This window comes from Bubalus kerabau, chromosome 2 (assembly GCF_029407905.1).
Source record: "Bubalus kerabau isolate K-KA32 ecotype Philippines breed swamp buffalo chromosome 2, PCC_UOA_SB_1v2, whole genome shotgun sequence".
In the NCBI taxonomy this organism is placed as follows: domain Eukaryota; kingdom Metazoa; phylum Chordata; class Mammalia; order Artiodactyla; family Bovidae; genus Bubalus; species Bubalus kerabau.
The window spans coordinates 67,845,367-67,872,163 of record NC_073625.1 but is presented as its reverse complement, the minus strand read 5'-3'; the positions used below and the strand labels follow the sequence as shown (position 1 = coordinate 67,872,163).

The 26,797-nt window shown below is 40.7% G+C and overlaps 1 long non-coding RNA gene across 1 annotated transcript in view; it reads right to left on the bottom strand.

Annotated features, from left to right (window-relative positions):
- Positions 1-2,345: 2,345 nt before the first annotated feature.
- The window catches only part of LOC129644754 (uncharacterized), a 30,511-nt gene continuing 6,059 nt past the window's right edge, over positions 2,346-26,797 (bottom strand). Inside the window, exons 2-3 of the long non-coding RNA XR_008710962.1 lie at positions 19,212-19,400; positions 2,346-2,509 (exon numbers count right to left, since the gene is read on the bottom strand). This is a non-coding gene — a long non-coding RNA (uncharacterized LOC129644754). The remainder of the gene's footprint in view (positions 2,510-19,211; positions 19,401-26,797) is intronic.

Below are 26,797 nucleotides of genomic sequence, written 5' to 3'. Positions count from 1 at the left end.
AAGCCCTGTGTATATGACTTGCTGTCAAATTCCCACATTTATTGATACAATGGAGCTCTAACTTGGCAAAGTAGCATATACAGGTGTTTTTAAAAAATCCCCACTAGTGCCTTAGCTCTTCAATCCCATCTCAGACAACTTTCTGGAAAACTGTAAGCTTTTGTTTGATCTAATGATTCTTGTCAATTAAAAATCTCCAAGTTATTTACAAATCTGCTATGCTAAGTCACTTCAGTCGTGTCCGACTCTGTGCGACCCCATAGATGGTAGCCCACCAGGCTCCCCCGTCCCTGGGATTCTCCAGGCAAGAACACTGGAGTGGGTTGCCATTTCCTTCTCCAGTGCGTGAAAGTGAAAGTGAAGTCACTTAGTCATGTCCGACTCCTAGCGAGCCCATGGACTGCAGCCTACCAGGCTCCTCTGCCCATGGAATTTTCCAGGCAAGAGTACTGGAATGGGGTGCCATTGCCTTTTCCAATTTACAAATCTACTTTTTAGCAATTATCATTAGCCTAGCATATTCTTCAAGTTCCCTTCTCCATCTAGCTCTGTCAGCTCCAAAGCTGATAGTTAAAATCTTCATCTCTATTGCTGGTTTCTGCCAATGGATAAACTGTTTCAACTTCCACCTATCTTCTGCCTGGTCCAACTTCTATTTCTAATCACATTCAACAGAGTCAAATATATTTCATCTGAAGGACTATTTATAGTAGAATTTTCCTGTGGATCTTATGCCTGGGGTGCCTCCACTTCAGGTGGCTACTTTTGTTCTGATATGTATTTAGAATGATTTGTAAGTCTTGTTAAAGATTAAAAGTCAAGGCTTCCCTCATTGTCCAGTGGTTAAGAATCTGCCTACCCGTGCACGGGACATGGATTTGATCCCAGGTTTGGGAAGATTCCATGTGCTGCAGGACCCTTGAGCCCGTGGACCACAACTACAGAGCCTGTGCTCACAGACTGTGACTACTGAGCCTGTGTGCTGCAATTACTGAAGCCTGTGCACCTAGAGCCTGTGCTCAACAACAAGAGAAACCATTGCGATGAGAAACTCACGCACCACAACCAGAGAGGAGCCCCCACTTCTGCAACTAGAGAAAGACTCAGTGCAGCCAAAAATAGAAAGATAAATCTGAACACTAGTTGGGCTTCCCAGGTGATGACAGAGGTAATGAAGATGCCAGTGCAGGAGATGTGAGAGATGTGGGATCCATCCCTGGGTTGAGAAGGTCCCTTGGAGGAGGACATGGCAACTCACTCCAGTATTCGTGCCTAGAGAATCCCATGGACAGAGAAGCCTGGAGGGCTGCAATAAGATCCCACAGAGTCAGATGCAACTGAAGCGACTTAGCATGTACGCACGGACACTACTTGAAGTGTGAAGGCCAAAATTGATTGGTAATAAGCTACTGCAAGCGGGAAAAGAGTCCAGACTAATCTGAACTCAACTGAACTCAATTCTGATTTGTACAGTGATGACTGGACATTTTAGAGGAAGAATGAGGGCAGAGGGAGACAGAGCCCAGGAAGAGAAAATTTACAAAAAGTAGGGAAAGGAGATTGGTGCATGTGAAACCCAGCTGGGTTATTAACTGGTGCTTATTTAGGCTCCTACTTACCCACAGAGGGTGGGAGACAGAGGTCCTGTCGTCAGGTGGGACAAACAGTGGGCTCTTCGGGCCGCCTTGAGTTCTCGGGCAGCCACTTTAAGGGGGGGGGACCAAGGTCATTGTCACTGGAAAGTATTAATTTTTTCTTCACGTCTATATAGGCCAAGGGTGGGCCTAATCTGAAAGAGTGCTTAGAGAAGCCTGGCTAGAGTTTGGCCAAGGAGAGACTCTTTGTCAGTCTTAACACAAAAATGCATTCTCAACTATTCACTCTTCCCAGACATCCTCTTGTCAGAAAGTCAAGAAGAGGTCATTCCAGTCACTGTTATATGCCTCCCCCTCCACCTCCCACAGCACAAGCTCTGCAAGAGCAGAGACTAGGCGTAATTCCCTTTTGAACTACTTCTTCTGCGAATTTACCCATTTTCCACATTCACTGTCACCCATGGGTGGGCCAAGTGGTGGGTGAGGTCTTCTTCAGGTGCAGGCAACAAAGAGGATTCTGTTGTCTACAAAGAATTTTTTAAATATCTGCTTTTCATTATTGCCATTTCTAACAATGTCAGTGACAAAAGTATGCCTCCTGCCTGAAATCTTTTGTTGATCTAAATTCTAAGTAATTTCTCTGGCCACTATTAAGTTTTAATAATAACATGCATAAGCTTCAAATTCACACAGTTTTATTATTTATCCTTTAGTAAATATGGTATTTTTTACAGAGAAGTTAATTTGGAGACTTCCCAGTTGTACTGTCAGCTCTGAACACTTGTGAACTTCCATTTAAAAACAACTTTGTAATGTTTCAGAAATTGGTTGAGCTCTCTTGGGGTGCTGTAGGTATCTTTCATTGCTTCACTTAAACAGCAGACTCAAAATATATGATGAAAGCACATTGATAGCTAAAAAAACAAAGAAGCAGAATTTGAGTTAATATAGTTCTGTTATTCCATATAACTACTTGGAGTCTATATTTGTGCTTAAAACATTAAAAAGTGAAATAGAATGCAAGCCATGAGTTACAACATTCCATTTGCTAAGTACAATTTTTAATTTACTGAAATTGTATAACTAATGTATTGAATAGTATCATAAATTGACATTTTTAAAATTAGTAGCAGTTTTAAAACAAAACAATGAATCAAGAAAACAAAATGTCTATCAGTTTTGTCACTGAGTCACTGTCTAAATTTTGGTTTTAATAAAACTCCCTTAATAATCATCAGAAAATTATTTACATAAAATATTATGATAGAATTATAACCAAATGATTAAAGTTTAAACTGCTAAACAGATATAAAAACAATTAAATGAGTAGTTGTGCATTTATTCATTTTGGTGCAACGTTATTTTATCTTTCAATTTTTTTTTATCCACAATACAAAGTTCAGTGAAATAAAGTCCTCCTTGCCTATATTTCTTTTCTAGCCATTATCATTATAAGCTTTTTGTTTTATTTGATGATTATTTCTGAAAGTACTTTTGTCACATGGGGAGGTATTTTAAAAAATGAGACATTTCAGTGTTAAATACACTAGGTCTACCCCTGGTGACATCCACCCTAAACACCCTCTGTCCTCTCCTAAACCACAATGACTGATTCCTATCTGGGCTTCTTCATACAGGAGTCACAATGAGCTTTTCAAAATTCAGATCTGATCACACTCACTCTCTTCTCTTTAAATCCTTTCATGGCTTTGAAATGGTCTTAGGATAAAGACATAGCTCCTTATTGTGGTCCCACAAGTTCTGCTCTTACCCATCACCTTTATCCTAACATCACTTTACCCCGACATCACCTTTATTCTCACATCGCCTTCATCCTTACCCTTACTCCAGGCTCTCATCACTCCCTGCTCCACTCTCACTGGCCTCATTCCCAGCCTCTTCTACTTCCATACTCCCTCTGTCCACAAGACTTTTTCAGATGTTATTTCCTGTACCAAAAAGACCAGCCCCTGTGACTTTTTTGTTCTAGTTAATTCTTACTCATCCTGCAGAGTTCCGTTTAATTGTTAGCTCTTCAAAGACATCTTCTCTGATCTCCCTTGCTTAGATGAACCCCCAACAGTTACAGCCTCACGTAGCATCGTGTGCCTCTCCTTCTAGCAGGGGTCAGAGTGATAATTTCACTGACGTCACTTAGTGGTTAATGTTTGTTCTTCTATTGGACTCTCCTGTTTGCTCATCATAATATATCTAGGCCTGGATAGTACCTGGCAAGTGAAAGAAGGAAGAAAAGAGGGCAGGCAGGGAAGGAGTGGAGGGTGGGAGGAAGGAAGGAAGGAGGTGGGAAAACAGAGTAGGAAGGAGAAATGGAAAAACAGAGAGGAAGGGAAAAAATTGTGACAAAGAATAAGGCAAGGACCTAGACAATTAGACAAAATGACATGAAATCATTTGAAAACTTGAAAATTTTACTGTAAATCTTCCATAAAATATTTAGGAAAGGTTCATTCACTCTCACTATTTACTTAATATAATCTCTCATACAAATCTCTTCTCCAATAATTAGTTTGCAAGGTCTTTATATGGAGAAGGAGATGGCTACCCACTCCAGTAATCTTGCCTGGAGAATTCCATGGACAAAGGAGCCTGGCAGGCTAAAGTCTATGGAGTCACAAAGAGTTGGACATGACTGAAGCAACTTAGCATGCACACAAGGTCTTTATAAGATATGGTCGAAAGAAATGCATGAGACCAAAACAAAATAAAATGAAAAAAAAAAGCTTAAAAAATATATTTTCAAATTATATCACAGATAAACTGCTTAATTTCCCTAATATGAAAGGCCTTCTGAAAAACAAGAAGACAAAAACCTGTAGAAAAATAGGCAAAAGATAAGAAGAAGGAATCCGCAAATAAACATAAAACTTTGCTTAATCTTGCTCACATAAGAGAATGTCAGTGAAACTACACAGATGAGATTGGCAGAAATCCACAAGCTTGACAATGTACTTTGTTGGGGTGGTGATAGGGAAATGGGATCTCTCATACTTTGTTGGTAAGAAAGAGCTATAAGGATATAATCCTGATGAGGAGAATTTAGTACTAACTAGCAAAATCACCTTTTGATCACCCTCCCATAAAAACCTAGTCTAGGTGACTACTTCAAGGATACTCTGGGGAAAGGACACACGAGGTGAAGGGTTGATGGGTTCCATTTTTCTCCTCTCTCTACTTTTGTGAGTACGTTCAAAAATTACATCCTGCGGTGTTTCCTTTTGACTGCAGTATTCTAATGCTTTGGCTTGGGTTTCCCCCCAAAACTAAAGCCTAAAATAAAAGCTGCTGCATGAATGGACTATTCAGAAATGGGATGGAAGGAGGATGGTAAACAGGAAAGAATGGAGGGTCCTGACAAAGGTGCATTGTTGAGTTGGTCATGGCAAGAGGTTGCCCAAGTGGAGGGACTTTCTGAGAAAGCCTGATGGAATGAGCCTCAGAAGCAGACATTCTCAGCCTCAGGGAGATTCCAGGGCAGAAGGAAAGCAGCAGCAGACCTGTATTACCTGAGTCCATGCCCTGTTAGGGTATCCTTATGAGAAGTCTGGCCTGTGCAGAACAGTTTGTGCATCTGAGACTGGACAAAGAGAATTCAATATGGCACACAAGAGGTGCACGCTACCAGGAAGGGGGATTAATGCCCCTTGTAGATATGTTTTGAAGCTTAACTTTGAATTGGTAGAGTGAAATGAATACTATGATTACTTTTCTTAAAATTGTCATTAAACCATCAAAACACCAAACAGATCATCTTATTCTTTTCAGTTTTGCCAAGGCGTGCAGCTATCTCAGGAAGAAATAATATATATAAATCTGGAAAAGTATATTACAGATGTTAAGAGTTCAAATATGTACCCATCTATAAGAATAAGTCAGTTGTAAATGGTTTTTAGAGAAGCAGGGCTAAATATTTAGCATATTTAGCATATTAAATATGCTAATAGGGGTGAGAGAAGCATCCTAAATATATACAATATGATATGTGTACATATATTGATTTTGAAAAGTTTGATAGTAAAAAGCCAAGGGAACATAAGCTGGCATACCGTCTGCTCCATAAGCATTATTGAGGCAATGATAGAACAGCCAAGGGCTCATTTTGAAATGCTGATTATTTCTCTATGCCAGACAGAAGTGGGAATCAAAATGATTTACTCTAAGAACTTTGACTGTATTACTGTGAAATAATTTATACACTGTTAAATGATTTGAATACCCACGAAGTCTGTGAATCCCAAAGCTTGTTCCTTTACATTTCCCTTGCATTTCTCCCACCAAAGCCAGATATTATGTGAAGTAATGAGTCTGGAATTCATAAGCAGATAAATTTTTTACTGACTTCAATCATATGAGCTGTTTAAAAGGTTGCAATCTTCTCAAGATGGTCTTCCCATCTGTATTAACTTCTCATTGCTGTTGTAACAAGATAACCACAATCTCAATGACTTAAAAAACTGAAATTTATGTTCTCTGAGTTCTAGAAGACAAAGACCAGAATCAAGGTATCAGCAGAGCCATGTTTCCTGCTGAAATTCTTGGAGAAAATCCAACCCTCGCCTCTTCCAGCTTCTGGTGGCTGTTGACATTCCTTGGGGGTCCTTGACTTGTGGGTTCTATCTCTTCACTCTTGCCTCTGTCTCCACGTTCCCTTCTCGTTCCTCTGTGTATCAAATCCTCCTCTACCTCTTTCTTCTAAGGACACTTACAATGAAATTTAGGGCCCATCAGGATAACCCAGAATTATCTCTTCATCTCAATTATTCTTAGCTTATCTACCTCTTCAAAGACCCCTTTTCCAAACAAGGTAACATTTAGAGGTTCAAGAAATAGAACCTGATGTCTTTGGGGCTGCCATTCAGTCCATTACACTAAGCATGAATTAATCAACTGATACTAATTTCTGTCTCACTCATTGCTGCTGCTCCTGCTGCTGCTAAGTCGCTTCAGTCGTGTCCGACTCTATGCGACCCCATAGACGGCAGCCCATCAGGCTCCACCGTCCCTGGGATTCTCCAGGCAAGAACACTGGAGTGGGTTGCCATTTCCTTCTCCAATGCATGAAAGTGAAAAGTGAAAGTGAAGTCGCTCAGTCATGTCCGACTCTTAGCAACCCCATGGACTGCAGCCCACCAGGCTCCTTCATCCATGGGATTTTCCAGGCAAGAGTACTGGAGTGGGGTGCCATTGCCTTCTCCACATTGCTGCTGTAGCGTAACAACTAAAAAGGAAATTCTCCTCATCTCATACTTATCGTCAACCCCACCTCAAGATTATCCTTATTTTGTTTCTAAGGAAGAGGTCAGCATATTTTTTTCTGCAAAGTTCCACATAGTAAATATTTAAGGATTTGTCAGCCATGTGGTCTCTGTTACAACTAATTAACTTTGCGTGAAAACAGCTATAAGCAATATGTAAATGAATGTGTTCCAATAAAACTTTATTTTCAAAAACAGGCAATCAGCCAGATTTGGCCCATGGACTAAAGTTTCCTAACTCTTGCAAAATCTAGGCTTTTCGTAGGAAGAATGAAAATATTTCTGTATTTCAGGGTCTGTACTGAAATGTCCCTCTGTTTCTGGAATTGCCCTGAAAGAGAGAAGGGTGAGTATGTGGAAACTGAGATAGGAGGGTAGCAAACTGAGTCAGGAATGAAGGTGTCAGTGAGGCTTCTTATGTCTGGGGGAAAGAAGGGTGGCAGTTCTGGGAGTGCATTAGGTTCCTACTGCAGCTGCAGGAAATGAACTTAAACTCAGAGTTTAAAATTACAGACTTACTATCTTACAGTTCTGTAATTTAGAAGCCCAGCAGAGGTCTCACAGGATTAAAATCGAGGTGTCAGCAGGAATACACTCTCTGGAGGCTCCAGGAAAAGTCCATTTCCTTGCCTTCACCAGCCTCCAGAGGCTGCTCACACTCCTTGGCTTGTGGTCCTCTTCCTCCATTTTCAAAGCCAATAGCCTCAGGTTGAGTCCTTATCACAACCCGTCACTCTAATCTTTTCTGCCTCCCTTTTCCACTTTTAAAGATGCTTATGATGACATTGGGCCCACTCAGATAGTCCAGGGTAATATCTGTAAGTCAGCTGATTAGCAAGCATCTATAATTTTTGCAATCTTAGCTCTCCTTTTCCATATAATGTAACATATTAATAAGTTCTAGGAAACAGCTAACATCTTTGGGGGATCATTATTCTATCACAAGGCATATGCAGAACCTGTATTCTACTCCAAGCAAAGCTCAGGAGGCAGCTGAACTTCTGATGGGGGATGAATGTAGATCCAAAGAGGCTGGAAACACACACTCTGGCCCCTAAGAGCAACTACAAATTCCCTGTGGCAAAGAGGACCATGTGAAAACGCATCTCTGGAAACCAGCTGGAGCATCTCTGCAGCTCCCGATAGACTTGACCAACATTAAAATGAACAAAACAATGGTGATCATCTTGCATTAAAAACCAAAAATCTCTCCCATTTCCACAGAACTATGTGAGCCCCAGCTTCTTAGATGAAAGGAAAAAGTAAGTTCTAATAATGATTGATACTGGATGTACTGCCAGTCAGATGGTTGGAAACTCAAAGCAGGTTAAATTTGGTTAGAAAACTAGAAGAATATGACATTCATATCATCTCTATTATCTCACAAAACTTCCTTATACTCACTACATTATCTTCCAAATTAGAGATGCTCAATCTGACCTCCTAATATTCCCACCCAGCTGCTTAACAGCCTTTAAAGGCTGATCCTGGCATTAAAGACTCTCCATTAATATCTGTTACAATGCTAACTTCCTCAAATCACTGAGTGTGTGTGTGTGCTCAGTCGCTTCAGTCACGTCTCACTCTTTACAACCCCATGGACTGTAGCCTGCCAGGCTCCTCTGTCCACGGAATTTTTCCAGCAAGAATATTGAAGTGGGTTGCCATGCCCTTCTTCAGGGGATCTTCCCAACCCAAGGATCGAACCCACATCTCCTGCATCTCCTGCATTGCAGGTGAATTCTTTATTGCCAAACCACCAGAGAAGACCCATGTTTTCTGTTAATGAATGCTTATTATAGTACTTTAACGTCTTGAAAGCCTTTTTCCATCCTATCTTTCTGCCTCTAAATCCTACGTGTGTGTGTGTGTGTGTTAGTCACTCAATCGTGTCGATTCTTTGCAACCCCATGGACTGTAGCCCACTAGGCTCCTCTGTCCATAGAATTCTCCAGGCAAGAATACTAGAGTAGGTAGCCATTCCCTTTTCCAGCGAATCTTCCTGACCCAGGGATTGAAACCTGGTCACCCTCTTTGTAGGCAGATTCTCCACTGCCTGAGACACCAGGGAAGCCCAAGTTCTACCCATATTCAAGGTCATTTGCAAATGGTATCTTTTAACATAAATCCTTCCTTGATCTTCCCACACAAATTATAGAAGACCCCAACTGGATCTGCATAAATTTTTAATTGCTAGAGTCTCCTAGCAGTGTCAGTCAGATGTCCTCAGAAAATATTAAGTATTCCAGCAAAAAGACTTAGTACTGGAGCTGGTTATTTGAGGGCTGACAGAACAACAGAAAACACTGAAGACTACCTGGAGGTTACATGTAAGCCACTACCCACGAAGCTTAGGGAATAAAAAGGAAGATGTTACATTACTAGAAATTTAAGTAGGGACCCTGAAGATCTGAGACTCAGACCTCTAAGGAGGTGGCAATGCCTGGTTGCACTTGGTACTTAACGGAGGGGAGCAATTAACTAGCTTTAGAATACAAAGAAACTGGAGGTTGAAACCAGATGCCATTGTTAAGACAAACTGTTCCTACTCGGGTGAAATGTCACCGCTGCAGTGAATTGTCACTGCTAAGGGGCTAGCAGTAGCAATAGCAAGTAGGAATAAGGAAGTCCTTCTCTCCTTCTTTTGTGTTCCCATTATTCTAGTGTTTCTAAGCAGAACCTAACAGGAAGCCAGCTGGCAACCAAGTCTGGGAAATACAGTTTGCTATGTCTTAGCCCCAGATTAGTAAGACAGATATGCAAAGGTGGAATTGAAATCAGACAGGGCAGGCACTCTGGAAGACTAATGAGGAAGATACTTTGCAGTAGCAACTCTTTCAGTACCTTTAAATTGTACCATCTAAAGATTAGTCATGTGGTCAACATGTTGAAGTGAAAGTCACTCAGTCATGTTTGACTCTTTGCGACCCCATGGACTATGCTGCTGCTACTGCTGCTAAGTCGCTTCAGTCCTGTCCAACTCTGTGAGACCCCATAGACGGCAGCCCACCAGGCTCCCCTGTCCCTGGGATTCTCCAGGCAAGAACACTGGATGGGTTGCCATTTCCTTCTCCAATGCATAAAAATGAAAAGTGAAAGTGAAGTCACTCAGTCGTGTCCGACTCTTAGCGACCCCACGGACTGCAGCCCACCAGGCTCCTCCGTCCATGGGATTTTCCAGGCAAGAGTACTGGAGTGGGTCGCCATTGCCTTCTCCACCCATGGACTTATACAGTCCATGGAATTCTCCAGGCCAGAATACTGGAGCGGGTAGCCTTTCCCTTCTCCAAGGGATCTTCCCAACCCAGGGATCAAACCCAGGTCTCCCGCATTGCAGGTGGATTCTTTACCAACTGAGCCACCAGGGAACTGCATTGTTCTGAGCACTAACCCTGACTCTGAGATTGCAACCTGAGAGCAGTAGCCTCTCTAATGTCCAAACAATTTGGTTTACTTCTACTGAATCTAGTTTGCTTTACTCTTTTTTAAAAAACACTATGTATTTCTACATCAAGGATTTCAAGTCACGTCTTTCTCGTTTAGTACAGAATTTTTCTTTTTTAAATGAAATGATCACTTGTGTACCTTTTAGGATGCTTTGTCAGCAAGGAAGAGAAGACTTATCTTTTGAGTCTTCAAATAAGGAAAGAACACTGCATGACAAGAAGACCCAAGGAGGCATTTCCATGATTATTTCAGGCACTAAATTACATCAGTAAGATCAAGAGTGCCACTCCTTCAATGACTTGGAATGACTGTAAGAGCTCTGGGCATCCCATGTTTAGCAACAGTATTTAAAGTCCATAAGAGAGGGAGAGGACACCTCCTTTCCATATGTCTTGTTTTAAAAAGAGGAACATTACCAGCAACCCCCTGAACAAGACTTTTTCCTCATGTCTCTTTGGCTAAAATGATGTCATGCATCCATCTTTAAACCAGTCCCTTGAAAATGAATGGTATTATCGGGATGAGTTCAGAGTAATCCAGATTCGCCTATTAGGGCACAGAAAACGTCTACTCTCCTTTGAAAACAAGACCACCCAAGACTCAAAGATCTCAGGGTTCTGTTAGTACAGAACAGGGATGGAAGAGGGTTGTAGGATTGCTCCAGGCAATGGTACTGCCTGCATAGTCTTCTCTGGGCTCTGTTGCTGTTGATTAGTCACTCAGTCGTGTCTGACTCTTTGTGACCCCATGGACAGTAGCCCCCAGGCTCCTCTGTCCATGGGATTTTCCAGGCAAGAATACTGGAGTGGGTTGCCATTTCCTTCTCCAGGGGATCTTCCTGACCCAGGGATGGAACCCATGTCTCTTGCATTGCAAGGATTGGAAGCTTGCCTGTTCAGTCTTCCTTGGGCTCTAATGCCCCCTTAATTACAGTTGTTTAACTCCATTCAAATTTTGTTTTGTTTTTTTACTTTTCAAATTTGATCTGATTTTCTAATAGACCATTCAATATATTTTAAAAAGGTTGAAGGGACTTCTCTGGTGGCCCAGTGGTTAAGATTCTGCCTTCCAATACTGGGATACAGGTTCAGTCCCTGATCAGGGAACTCAGATTCCACATGATGAGGGGCAACTAAACCCATGTTCTGCAACTAAGACCTGAAGCAGTCTAATACATAAGTAAAGTTTTTAAATAATAAAAATTAATTAAAAGGCCGATAATATCTATAAAAGTAAGTGTTGATCTGCTTTCTCCCTCGCATCCATCAGCTATATAAATCTGCTCTACATAGCTGGGTTACCTCTTCATGTAGCTTGGACACTGCCCTGTCCTTAGTACTTTTCACATGAATGCATTCATATTAGAGATTCGGCTACCTCACAGGCTCTCCACAGATCTGCTTCACTCTTTTACATGGCCCTTGGGGCTTCCCTGCTGGCTCAAATGGTAAAGAATTTACCTGCAAGGCAAGAGACCCGAGTTTGATCCCTGAGTCAGGAAGATCCCCTGAAGAAGGGAATGGCTACACGCTCCAGTGCTAATGCCTGGAGAATCCCAGGGACAGAGGAGCCTGGCAGGTTGCAGACCACGGGATCCCAAAGATCATGGGATCCCAAAGAGTTGGACACGATGGAGCAACTAACACTATATACTCTTGATGATTTACTACTCCCCCTTCCTCAGGGATCTTGTAAAATCCCAGCTTTCTAGAGAACTTTCTATATCACTGGTGTGTCTCTCTTTTTCCCTCATTGCAATGTTGTGAGTATTTTTGCAAAATTTCCCTTCTGTGAATCTTCTAGCCTTTCCCAGAGACCTCCCCTTTGCAATCTCTCCATATAAAACTACTAATTTTTTCTCTTAACTTCCTTACATCTGTTTTTACAAAGTTTGTATGATATGGCTCTCTTCTGTATTATATTTCTGAGCTATAAGCTACTTAAAATAGGACACTTTCTTCCAAAATTCTGGGTGTTTCCACAGGTTACTTAAGTAAAAGAAAAAGCACCTGAACTGAGTAAAAACCTTGGCTTTTTTTACTTAGTAGTTGAAGAAATGAATTAACTTACCCAAGTATGATTCTATGTATGTAAGATGAGAACACAAACATCTCCTTCATAAATCATGAGAATTAAATTACGATGTGTCTGTGCGTATATGAATGTGTTTGTGTTTGTGTCCGTGTCACTTCATGCTCATTCTTTTCAAACGTCTTGCTTCAGTTGTTCAGTCCTGTCCGACTCTTTGTGAATCCACGGACTGAAGAATGCCACGGACTGCAGAATTTCCTGTCCATCACCAACTCCTGGAGCTTACTCAAACTCATGTCCATTGAGTCAGTGATGCCATCCAGTCATCTCTTCCTCTGTCGTTCCCTTCTTCTCCTGCCTTCGATCTTTTCCAGCATCAGGGTCTTTTCTAAACATCTAAAGGTTTGAAATGTTAAAATGTGAAGTTCTCCAGAATAACCATAAAGCAGGAGTTACAAATTCCACGGGAGCCTGTGGCAATTGGCCTTCAGGATCTGAACTGTCACTGTGCTTTCTTCAGCCTGAAGCTTTCTTTCTTCAAGCTATCACTGAAGTCCACTCGGGTAGTTCAAAGCATATTTATGTGACAGAGCCCATATCTGCCACATCTCTCTCAGGATCTTGGAAAGGTCAGACTCCCCAGGGGCAGGGCCCCTCTGCAGACACTAAAACATTTTTGAAAACTGCAATAGTTAATTTGAGGTCCCGCTTGGCTTTTTTTTGTGACATTCCAAGTTTACAGTTTGAGTATACAAGTTAGATGGCCGTTTTCCTTTTCAAGGAAGACAGCGCCCTCTAGTGGTTCAAGTGAGTCTCTACTTTTCAGTGACCAAATGAGAACCGGGGAGAGAGAGCTCATTTAATTTCTAAGAGCGATGAGAGTTGATGAGCTGGGAGGAGAGAGAGGTGAGCTGCAACATTTCTTACAAGACCCAGAGAAGCATGACCTGATAGGATACCTTTCTTTGCAATGCTGGCAGCGAGCAAGGAGTTTTATGGACCTTTAGAGACTTGTTAGATCCTTGCCACTGATTTATCTTTCCGATTATGGTATGTGATTTATTACCATTTTCTCATTTCTGTTATTTCAGGTCATTTCCCTCCTATCTCTTCACTTTTAGAGGATGCAAATTCCTCTTATATAATTGCCAAGTCCACATACAGCATCCATGCATAACTATATGGAATTAGTTGAGGACAAAGAGTTGTTTATCATCCTTATGTTTGTATTAAAAGAAATAGTCAACAGTATCCATGTGTATTTCTGGTGTTGTGACTTTTACCCCATCAGGAGGAGAGAGGAGGGTCATGGGTCATTTTCTTCTCCTTTCAATTCTAGTGAAGCAGCTAGAAAGAACTTTTTTTAAAAAAATCATTCTTCATAGTCAAAACCAATTAAAAGAGAAACGTTGGTAAAACCTGCCAATCATGTACATTAAAGAAAAACAATGCCCAAGATTTAACTGGATAAATAAAATCTTACTGTATTACAATAGTATTTTACTGAATTATTCCACTGCAGACATTTTGCCAAAATAATTCATGTGCTTGTTATTCAGTCCTTAAAGCATCACTTGATTAAACCTGAATGTGCACTTCTGTCTCCAGCAACTATACCTTCCCTCCAACAGGACCAAGTGGAAGATGTAAGAATGAATGACAGACCCACCATCCTGAGGTGGTTTCTGAAATGACCCTGGCCAGCAAAACAGAAAAATCTCCCATGTTGATGGGGTCTTTGTGTCTCAGAGATAAAGGAATTGAGCAGTTTTCATGCAAATGATCACTTATCTAGAACCTGCAGTCACCAGTTACAGAGCATTGTTTAGATGCTAAGGCAATAAATCATTTTGGTGAGCTAATGTTTTGAAGCCTACATTGTCCTTCAACGTACGTAATCAACAGCAATGGCGGTTTTTGTTCCACTTCAAACTACTGGTCCCCAGGAAATTGAGAGAACACAATGTTTCAATGTCACAGTATATTACGTGCTTCAGAAATTTTCCTCTTTAGTTCATGCTGACTGAGTGAAAAGACAATCACAGATGGAAGAGACAAAACCAAAACCAAAAAAAAAGTAATCTGGCTAATTTCACAAACCAGGTCATCTGTAATCACATTAATTTCAGGATGAATGTGTAGCAAAGACCATGACTTGATATTCTTCTCTGGCAATCTTCTATATTTTAGCTACATTATAAATTAACCCTATAACTAGTTATCATGACTCAATCTTCTTCTGAAGCATTTTATCTAATATGCGTGATCCCTCCCCATTATTTTAGTTATAAAGTACCAACCTCATACTAAGATTTTTTTATTGCTCCCAGAAGACTGATACATGAAATTCCTAGACTAGGTGCTAAGTGGGTTCTCAGGGCCCTCTCCATTCCAGGAGAAAGAATATGACACTGTGATGATGTTACTAGTTTCAGTATCACTTTTTATTTAACAATGTTTAGTGCCTGTATTCAGAGAAGGCAATGGCACCCCACTCCAGTACTGTTGCCTGGAAAATCTCATGGACGGAGGAGCCCTGTGGGCTACAGTCCATGGGGTCTCTAAGAGTCAGACTTGACTGAGCAACTTCACTTTCACTTTTCACTTTCATGCATTGGAGAAGGAAATGGCAACCCACTCCAGCGTTCTTGCCTGGAGAATCCCAGGGACGGGGCCTGGTGGGCTGCTGTCTATGGGGTCGCACAGAGTCAGACACGACTGAAGCAACTTGGCAGCAGCAGCAGCAGCAGTGTCTGTATTGGAGAAGGAAATGACAACCCACTACAGTACTTTTGCCTAAGAAATCCTAAGGAGGATTTCACACAGAGGAGCCTGGTGAACTATAGTCCAAGAGGTCACTAAAGAGCTGGACACGACTGAGCAACTAAACCACCGCCAGTGCCTATAATGGATTCGTACTGTGTCAGCTTAGTTAACATGGAACCACCTTTCCAAGAATTCTCTTCACTGTACAATTTCAAGTTAGTATGGGCCACAAGTGGGCTTCCCAGGTGGCTGTAGTGGTAAAGAACCCGCCTGCCAATGTAGGAGACAGAAGAGATGAAGATTCGATCCCTGGGTTGGGAAGATCCCCTGGAAGAGGGCATGGCAACCCACTCTAGTATTCTTGCCTGGAGAATCCCCACGGACAGAGGAGCCAGGTGGGCCAGAGTCCATGGGGTTTTAAAGAGTTGGACACGACTGAGCGACTTACATATGGACCACAAGTAATGTTTGCATAATACCTGAAAAGTGGAAGCAGCAGCGTTGTTTTTCTTTAATATGTGGAAGATCTGTGCAGTTTCTCTAGTGGGAACAACGGTAACTCATGCATAGTACCACCTGCCAGTTCATCATGATGGGGGGGGGAGGTTGGGAGAGTCAGATCTCTGTTCATTACTCCTCTTGATCCCCATCTCAGCTTCTCCAGCCACGGGACAGGTGAACGCTTAGATCTGTGTCAAAGGACTCCAGCTGCTATTACAGGTCATCTGCACCTTGCAACTGGAGATGGACAGACCAACAGGGGCTCTAGCCCATTCGTATGAGTTCCAGTCTCATCCCCAGGGGTTCCAGTTCCCCCTTGCTCGTCATCGTCTTCCCCAAGTGCCTCCCTTCCTAACTCATATGTAAAGACAGCAGACTTTGGTCAGCTCTTTAATTGGCTCCCACAGTTATTGATACATAAGGTCAACTCCCCAAAATAAATTCCTCACTATATATATGTCATGAACTGGTGTGCTGCAATCCTTGGGGTCACAGAGTCAGACACGACTGAGTGACTGAACTGATACATCATTCTTCGTGGGTTTCTTTCTCTGAATCCTGATGAGATAGTGCTCACTGAGAACACACCTCCACAGCTGGTGGTAGGGATTTCAAAAATGAATAAACCGATGCGGTGACAAATACGGATAATTTGTTACGGCTGGCATAGAAAAATACCACAGACTAAGTGGCTTCAACAAGAGAAATTAATTTTCTCACAGTTTTAGAGGCTGGAAACTCAAAATCAAGATGCCAGCGTGTTTCTCCTGCATCTTCTCTCCTTGGCTTGTGGCTGATTGCCTTCTCGGTGTGTCCTCGTCTGGTCTTTCCTTGTGTGCATGCACCTCAGGTATCTCCTCCTCTTCTTATAAGGACACCATCCCATTAGATTAGGGCTCCCCTGTGATTTCATTAAACTTAATTACCTCTTTAATGGCCCTGTCTCCAAATACAGTCACATTGGGGTTTAAGGTTTCAATATATGAATTTGGGGCAGGGGGCAAAATTCAATGTATAACAAGGATAAACAATAAGTGGGATATTGTAATTGCTTGTAAAAAAATACTAGGTGCAATATAAGAATGCCACAGGAAGCCACAAGAGGGGTACAAAACACAGTTCTGGAATTATATATTCAGAGATATGATGATAAAATAATGTATCATCCAAAATGGCACCCTTGTGAGAGTGAAAGTGAAAGTGAAAGTGAAAGTGAAGTCGCTCAGTCGTGTCCGACTCTTTGCGACCCCATGGACTGTAGCCTACCAGGCTCCTCCGTCTATGTGATTCTCCAGGCAAGAATACTGGAGTGGGTTGCCATTTCCTTCTCCAGCAGATCTTCCCAACCCAGGGATGAAACCCAGGTCTCCTGCATTGTATACAGATGCTTTACCGTCTGAGCCACCATGTGAGAGTGTAAGAGGGCATTAAAAACAGACATTCATTGATAGGTCTTCATCAGGCGTAAACTAGATCTGTCTCAGGGAAACTAGGGGAAACAGACACCTTGTTCAGAGAAGACTCTGTAGAGAAAATAATATCTAGGGTAACACCCAAGGAAGACTAGAAATCAAGCAGACAAAGGTAAAAGGTAGAGAGTACTCCAAGCGATCAAGCAGAAAGAGCATAATGAGCATAAAAAATAATAAATAATCTGGAGGAACAGTGGCAAGTTTGAGAAACTACAAGAGATTCCAGGTGGCTGAAGTTTAACGAGACCGAGTGTCAGACAAGAAAAAATGGAGCATGACTCAGAGTATGAGGGGCCCTTTAAGGAGCTTGTATTTGGTTGAGAGTGGTCTGAAGATGGCAGCAGAATAGGACAGGAAGACCACTTTCTCCCCCATAAATTTACCAAAAGATCATTTGAATGTTGAGCAACTTCCACAAAACAACTTCTGAATGTTGGCAGAGGATACCAGACACCCAGAAAAGCAGCCCAATCTCTTCAAAAGGAGATAGGACAAAATATAAAAGCCAAAAACAGAGACAAAGTTCTTACGGATAGAGACCCATCCTGGACAGGGAGTCGTGAAACAGGAGAAGTTTCCACACAATAGGAAACCCTTTCACAGGTGTGTCAGTGGGGAGCTTTGGAATCTCAGAGGGCACCATAACCGAAAGGCGGGGGTGGGGGGGGACCCACAGAATATGTGCCTAACCACAAATACCAGTGGAGAAGTGGCCCAGAGGCTTGCATGCGCTGCCACCAAGTGGGGGCTGGGCAGGGAGGCTGGGTTGCATCGTAAGTTCTTAGCATAAGGACTGGGCATGAACGCCCTGAGGAAAATCTGAGGGGTCTAATGTGACATAGCAACCCAAACCATGGGATTACCAGAGAGACAAGAAAAAAGGACCTTTCCCGACAAAGGCCCTAACACCAAACAGTGACCCCTGGCACATTCACAGACTACCTGACACGGAACTGACCCCACACTACCCACAACAGATCCAGAGAAATTCCTAGATATATTTTTACTATTACAACTCTTTAATTTTTTAAAAAAAATTTACTTCTTTATTGTTCCTTTAACTTTCATTTTTATAGTCTACTATTAAAGAAAGAAAAGAAAGTGAAGTCACTCTGTCGTGACTTTGTGACCCCATGGACTGTAGCCTACCAGGCTCCTCTGTCCATGGGATATTCCAGGCAAGAACACTGGAGTGGGTAGCCATTTCCTTCTCTGGGAGATCTTCCCAACCCAAGGATTGAACCCAGGTCTCCTCGCATTGTAGGCAGACGCTTTACAGTCTGAGCCACCAGGGAAGTCCAGCCTACTATTACCTTTCTTAAAAAAAAAAAATTTTTTTTAAAACAAATTCCATATATATTTTTTTAATTTTTGGGATTGATTTTGTTTTGTATTTTTATTTTGTACTTTTTTAGAGTCTAACCTCTATTCTAGGTTTCTAATCTTTGCTTTTTGATATTTGTTATCATTTTTGTACCTTTAAGAATCTAACCTTCAGTATCCATTTTCACTTAGGGATATTTGATTACTGGCTTGATTGCTCTCCCCTTTCTACTCTCCCTGTTCTCCTCTGGGTCACTTCTATCTCCCTCCTCCCTCTCCTCGTCTCAATATAACTCTGAATCTCTCTGGGTATTCCTGGCTGTGGAAAGCACTTAGGGATTTGATTACTGGCTTGATTGCTCTCTCCCTTCGTGAATCTTCCTCCGGGTCACCTCTATCTCGCTCCTTGCTCTTCTTTTCTCTATATAATTCTGTGAATCTTTCTGGGTATTTTTGGCTGTGGAGAGTTGTTTCACTACTAACCTAGAGGTTTTATCTTCTGTGCTGTATAAATGGAGAAGTCTTGTGGCTACTGTAAGAAGAGGACTGAAACACCAAAGTTGGAGGCTCAACTCCAGAACTTTAGAACATCAGAGAATTCCTGACTCCAGGAAACAATAATAGACAAGAGCCCACCCAAAAGTCTCTATACCTGCACTGAAATCAGGTTCTACCCTAGAGCCAAGAAGTTCCAGTGCAAGACACATCATGCTAATTCTCCAGCAAAACAGGAACATAACCCTGAGCATTAAAAGATGGGCTTCCCAAAGCCATATAAAACCCATAGACACCCAAAAACTCACTGTTGGACACTTCATTGCACTCCAGAGAGGAGAGATCCAGCTCCACCCACCAGAACACAGACACAAGTTCCCCCAACCAGGAAACCTTGACAAGTCACTGGTCCAATTCCATCCATAGGGAGCAGAATCCACAATTAAGAGGAACCATGATCTTCCAGCCTGCTGAAAGGGCACCCCAAACACAGCAATCTAAACAAAATGAAAAGGTAGAGAAATATTTAGCAGGTGAAGGAACATGATAAACACCCAGCAAAACAAACAAAAGAGGAGATAGGAAATCTACCTGGAAAAAAAATTCAGAATCATGATAGTAAAGATGATCCAAAATCTTGAAAACAAAATGTAGTCACAGATAAATAAACTGGAGACAAGGACTGAGAAAATACAAGAAATGCTTAACAAGGACCTGAAGAAATAAAGAAGAGTCAATCAGTAATGATCAATGCAATAACTGAGATTAAAAACACTCTGAAGAGAACCAACAGTAGAATAACTGAGACAGAAGAGAAGATAAGTGAGGTGGAAGATAGAATGGTGGAAATAAATGAAGTAGAGAGGGAAAAATATAAAAAGAAATGAGGGCAACATCAGAGACTGCTGGAACAATGTTAAATGCCCCCAACATTCTAATCATAGGTGTCCCAGAAGAAGAAGACAAAAAGAAAGGGTATGAAAAAATACTTGAGGAGATAAAAGTCAAAAACTTCCCTAAAATGGGGAAGGAAATAGCCACCCAAGTCCAAGAAAACCAGAGAGTCCCAAACAGGATAAACCCAAGGTCAAACACCCCAAGACATATATTAATCAAACTAATAAACTAGTTTTCACAGAACTAGAACAAATAGCTTCACAATTTGTATGGAAACACAAAAAACCATGAATAGTCAAAGCAATCTTGAAAAAGAAGAATGGAACTGGAAGAATCAACCTTCCTGGCTTCAGACGATACTACAAAGCTACAGTCATCAAGACAATATGGTACCAGCACAAAAGCAGAAATATAGATAAATGGAACAAAATAGAAAGCCCAGAGATAAATCCACACACCTATGGACACCTTATATCTGACAAAGGAGGCAGAAATATACAGTGGAGAAGACAATCTCTTTAACAAGTGGTTCTGGGAAAACTGGTCAACCATGAGTAAAAGAATGAAACTAGAACATTTTCTAGCACCATACACAAAAATAAACTCAAAATGGATTGAAGATCTAAATGTAAGACCAGAAATGATAAAACTCTTAGAGGAAAACATTGGTAGAACACACTCTGACAAAAATCACAGCAAGATCCTCTATGACCCACCTCCCAGAGTAATGGAAATAAAAACAAAAATAAACAAATGGGACCTAATTAAACTTAAAGGCTTTTTCAAAATGAAGGAAACTATAAACAAGGTGAAAAGGCAGCCTTCAGAATTGGAAAAAATAATAGCAAAGGAAGCAACCAACAAAGAATTAATCTCTAAAATATATAAGCAGCTCAATACCAGAAAAATGAACAACCCAATCAAAAAGTGGGCCAGAGAACTAAATAGACATTTCTACAAAGAAGACATACAGATGATTAATGAACACATAAAAAGATGCACAACATCTCTCATTATAAGAGAAATGCAAGTCAAAACCACAATGAGGTATCATCTCACATTGATCAGAATGGCCACCATCAAAAAACTTGTAAACAATAAATTCTGGAGAAGGTGTGGAGAAAAGGGAACTCTCTTACACTCTTGGTGGGAATGCACACTGGAACAGCCACTATGGAGAACGGTGTGGAGATTCCTTTAAAAATTGGAAATAAAACTGCCATATGACTCAGCAATACTACTATTGGGCATACACACCAAGGAAACTAGAATTGAAAGAGACACATGTACCTCAGTGTTCACGGCAGCACTGTTTACAATATCTAGGACATGGAAGCAACCTAGATGTCCATCAGCAGACAAATGGATAAGGAATTTGTGGTACATATACACAATGGAATATTACTCAGCTATAAAAAGGAACATATTTGAGTCAGTTCTAATGAGGTGGATGAAGCTGGACCTTATTATACAGTGTGAAATGTCAGAAATACCAATAAAGTATATTAATGCATATATATGGAATTTAGAAAGATGGTAATGACAATCTTATATGCAAGGTGGCAAAAGAGACACAGATGTAAAGAATAGACTTTTGGACTATGTGGGAGAAGGCAAGGGTGGGATAATTTGAGAGGATAGCATTGAAACATGTATATGACCACATGTAAGATAGATGGCCAGTGCAAGTTTGATGCATGAAGCAGGGCACTCAAAGCCGGTGCTCTAGGACAACCCAGAGGGATGAGGTGGGGAGGGAGGTGGGAAGTGGGTTCAGGATGCGGGAACACATGTGCACCTGTAGCTGATTCATGTTGATGTATGGCAAAAACCACCACAACATTGCAATTATCCTCCAATTAAAATTAATTAATTTTAAAAATAATAATATAAATAAAGGAGTTTGTACTTGGTTCTGATGGGAGCTACAGGCCATTACAAGCTTCCATCATGGAAATGACTTAATTTGATTTACATTTTAGAAAGCTCTGTCAGAAATTAGACCAAGACATGGTGATTAGTCGATAATGTATTATATAATTGAAATCTGCTAAGAGTTGTACAGTCGCTCATTCATGTCCAACTGTTTGTGACCCCACTGACTGCAGCATGCCAGCCTCCTCTGTCCTCCATTATCCCGCGGGGTTTGTTTGAATTCAGGCCCACTGAGCCAAGTAATGCTATCTAACCATCTCATTCTATGCCACCCCCTTCTCTCTTTGCTTTATTCTAAGAGAGTGAAGGAGCTTCCCAGCTGGTGCTAGCTGTAAAGAACATACCTGCCAATGCAGAAGACATGAGAGATGCTGGTTCAATCCTTGAGTCTGGAAGATCCCTGGTGGAGAGTATGGCAACCCACTCCAGTATTCTTGCCTGGAGAACTCCATGCACAGAGGAGCCTGGCAAGCTACAGTCCACAGGGTCGCAAAGAGTCAGACCTGACTCAAGTGACTGAACAACAACAACACTAGCGTGAAACAAATGTTCTCACCTCAACCCCACAAAAATACAAATATGAGAGATGACGGATGTGTTAATTAACTAGATGAGGAAAATCCTTTCATAATGTTGAGGTACTGATTAAATCTCCAAGAGGCACACTTTAAATATCTTAGAACTTTGCCAGCTATACCTCAATCAAACTGAAATTTTAATTTAAAAAAAAAAAAAGAGCGAGAGAGAGATTAAAGACAACAGACTCCTGCATTTTCTGACTCATTTTTCTGATACCTTTTCCCTCCTGGGACAAGAATATATTGTTTTAAAGACCAAATCAGTAACACCTTCAGGGACAATAAGAAATTCCATCTTCAAAACATAAATAGGGAAGGTTGAAAAAAACCATAAATCAAACAGAATCAGAGAGATGAAGACACCAAAATCCAGTATATGAAATTTAGTCCATCTGGAGGGACTAAGGAGCCAAGTTGAAAAGGCTCTCACTCACGGAGGAGACAATTGGAGTGTCAATAATTATAGTAACTAAATGGATTAAAACCTGTCAAATAAGTTTGTCTATATGTCTACAATGATATTGCAACAAAGCTAATTGGTTGCCGCTTTAGAGAACCAGAAAATTATTTTGACTATTATTAAATAAAAGAAAGAATAAACATTTTCCTTGCCTTTCCCATATGAAATGTACCAAGAGGTAACCATTACTAGATGAGAAAAAGTTTCTCTTTAAAGAAATAAACCAACTAATAAATGAGGAAGGGATTATTTAATTAGTACCTCACCACTTGAATTAACAGAGTTAGGTATTGATCAGAAATAGCTGCCAAAACCACAGAGAAAAACAAACAAAAAAAACCTGTAAGTACCTCTTGGTAGAAGAACATAACATGCCCCGTGAATTAATTTGAAAAGTTAAAGTTGAATCTAACCAAACCTCTAATAAAATCTGCAGAAATTACTAATATATAAGATGTTTAGAACAACACAGGTTACAATCTGCAAAATCAACCTGCATTAAAAAAAAAAAAAAGAGTGTAAGAGGGTTCCCTTTTCTCCATACCCTCTCCAGCATTTATTGCTTGTAGACTTTTGGATCGCAGCCATTCTGACTGGCGTGAAATGGTACCTCATAGTGGTTTTGATTTGCATTTCTCTGATAATGAGTGATGTTGAACATCTTTTCATGTGTTTGTTAGCCATCTGTATGTCTTCTTTGGAGAAATGTCTATTTAGTTCTTTGGCCCATTTTTTGATTGGGTCATTTATTTTTTTGGAATTGAGCTGTAGGTGTTGCTTGTATATTTTTGAGATTAGTTGTTTGTCAGTTGCTTCATTTGCTATTATTTTCTCCCATTCTGAAGGCTGTCTTTTCACCTTAGCAAACTAGTACAGTCACTATGGAGAATAGTGTGGAGATTCCTTAAAAAACTGGAAATAGAACTGCCTTATGATCCAGCAATCCCACTGCTGGGCATACACACTGAGGAAACCAGAAGGGAAAGAGACACGTGTACCCCAATGTTCATCGCAGAACTGTTTATAATAGCCAGGACATGGAAGCAACCTAGATGTCCATCAGCAGATGAATGGATAAGAAAGCTGTGGTACATATACACAATGGAGTATTACTCAGCCATTAAAAAGAATACATTTGAATCCGTTCTAATGAGGTGGATGAAACTGGAGCCTATTATACAGAGTGAAGTAAGCCAGAAAGAAAAACACCAATACAGTATACTAACGCATATATATGGAATTTAGAAAGATGGTAACAATAACCCTGTGTACGAGACAGCAAAAGAGACACAGATGTATAGAACAGTCTTTTGGACTCTGTGAGAGAGGGAGAGGGTGGGATGATTTGGGAGAATGGCATTGAAATACGTATGATATCATATATGGAACGAGTTGCCAGTCCAGGTTCGATGCACGATACTGGATGCTTGGGGCTGGTGCACTGGGACGACCCAGAGGGATGGTATGGGGAGAGAGGAGGGAGGAGGGTTCAGGATAGGAAACACATGTATACCTGTGGTGGATTCATTTCGATATTTGGCAAAACCAATACAATATTGTAGAGTTTAAAAATAAAATAAAATTAAAAAAAAAAAGATAATAAGATGGAAGCATATTCAGGGACATACCTACTGGTATCAATGTCTACACTTTATTTATATCCTAATTCAGAGGAATACACTGTAAACCAAAGTTGTGTTATTAACACCACAATTGCAAATCTAAATATGGACCAAATATGTGTTGACTAAATATTTTTGAGTTTGAGAATAGATGAGGTGACATTTCTAGAAAACGGCTTCATCTGTAAGTCCAAAGCTCTTGATAGACATTTGGACTGGAAATATAAATGTGGACATTAGAAACAACTATGGAATTTTGCTGGACACATGTACGTTAGCAAGCTATTAGGCTATGTATAGAGTAGAACTTCTCATTTTTAGCACTGTGGAGATTTGAGGTCAGAGAATTCTCTGCTGTAGAATGCTATGCTCTGTGTTCCAGGATATTTAGCTGGCCTCTATGCCACTGCTGTTATTGTTTAGTCACTAAGTCATGTCTGACTCGTATGCGGCTAAAAGGACTATAACCTGCCAGGATCCTCTGTCCTTGGGATTTCCCAGGCAAGAATTCTAGAGTGGGTTGCCATTTCCTTCTCCAGGGGATCTTCCCAATCCAGGGATTGAACTCTCCATTGTCAGGAGGATTCCTTGCCACTGAACCACCAGGGAATCCCTCTGTGCCACTAGAAGCCAGTAATTTTCCCACCATCCAGTGGCCACAACCAAAAATGTCTCCAGACATGGCCCCAAATCGCCTCCCATTGAGAACCACTGATGCAGAATGAAAAGAAGAGAAGGAAGGATTAAGCTTTAAGGAATCTAAATACCTGAGATTAAGTTATATCTCCACCATTGCTAACTGTTACCCTCTCTGCAGGCTTTCCTCTTCTTATCTATAAAATGGAAATGACATCATCAAATCCACTAAGTAGCTGTGCCAAATATTTAACATGGAGAACACTCCATAACGAGAACACATATAACACTCCTCCCTTCATACTTTCCCATTGCTATTGGCTTTCTTTTCTTTTCTTTCCCTTCTCCCTCAAAGTTGTTAGTCCAGTTTAGCTCTACAAAATTCCAGAACACAACTTCTCTTTCTCCTATGGCCAAGATACCTGAAGTTTGACTTTATAGCTACTGTGAAGCTGCCCAAGGATGCCTCAGAAACTTACTGTAAGCATCCACCTTCACCTTCTCCCCAATCCTCCACATGAAAATGCTTTGCGGTAAGAGAAACAAGAAAATAATCTCAAACTGCAAAGGTGAGTTATTGTTCTCTTTGGAGTCTAAGATCAGAGCCTGCACATGCCTCTCAAGAGAGTTCTTTCAATTTGACTAAGAGACAGTATAGACTTATTAAAGCTCTTTAGATCAAAAACTAAAAAAGGACTTCTCTGGTGGTCGAGTGGTTAAGACTCAGCACTCCCAGTGCAGGGGGATGGGTCTGATCTAGGGTCAGGGAACTAGATTTTGTATGCTGCAATTAATAGCTTGCATGCTGCAACCAAAAAAAGAAAGAAAGAAATCCTGCATGCTGCTTCTATGAAGATCAAAGATCTCACGTGCCACAGCTAAGACCCAGAGCAGCCAAATAGCTAAACGATTTTTTTTAAATGTATATTTGCAGTGATTGAAAAAGATTTCAACAGGCACAAGTCACTCTATCATAAAGGAGCTCCACATCTTTCTTGTGCTTTGAGAAAATGGTCTGAAGTTCATACTTGACCTCTGTTTATGCAACATGATTTCCTTTTAGTGGTTATTAACTCTATCTATTAATAACTTTACTGAGATATTATTCACATGCCTTACAATTTACCCATTTAAAGAATGTAATGCAATGGTTTTCTGTATATTCACAAACATATGCAACTACCACCCCAGCAATTTTAGAACATCTTTGTCACCACAAAGAGAAATCCTATACCATTTAGCTACCATCTCCCTATCCCCAATTTCCTCAACCCTAAATGAGTATCTTATATTTCAGTAATCCATTTCTGTCTATATGTATTTGTCTCTTCTGGATATTTCATATACTTGGAATCATGTAGTCTGTAGTCTTTTATATATGGCTTTCAGTTATGAAATTTTGAAAAATATATTTTTAAGATTCACCCATATTGCAGCTAAGGTCAGAATTTCATTCATCCTTTTTTAAGTTGGAGTAACATTGCATTGTATAAACATAACACATTTTATTTTTCCATTCATTAGCTCATCACCATTGAGTTTGTTCCATCTTTTGGCCCTGGTGTATAGTCCTGCTATAAATACTCATGTACAAATTTTTGGTTGAACACCTGTTTGCAATTCTCTCGAGTATATACCTAAGAGTGGAATTGCTGAGTCATACAAGGAACAGCCAAACTGATTTCCAGAGTAGTTAACTCTTACCCCAAAAATAACTTTAGAATGTAGGATAACAATTTACACTCCAAAACAGAATATCCTGACTC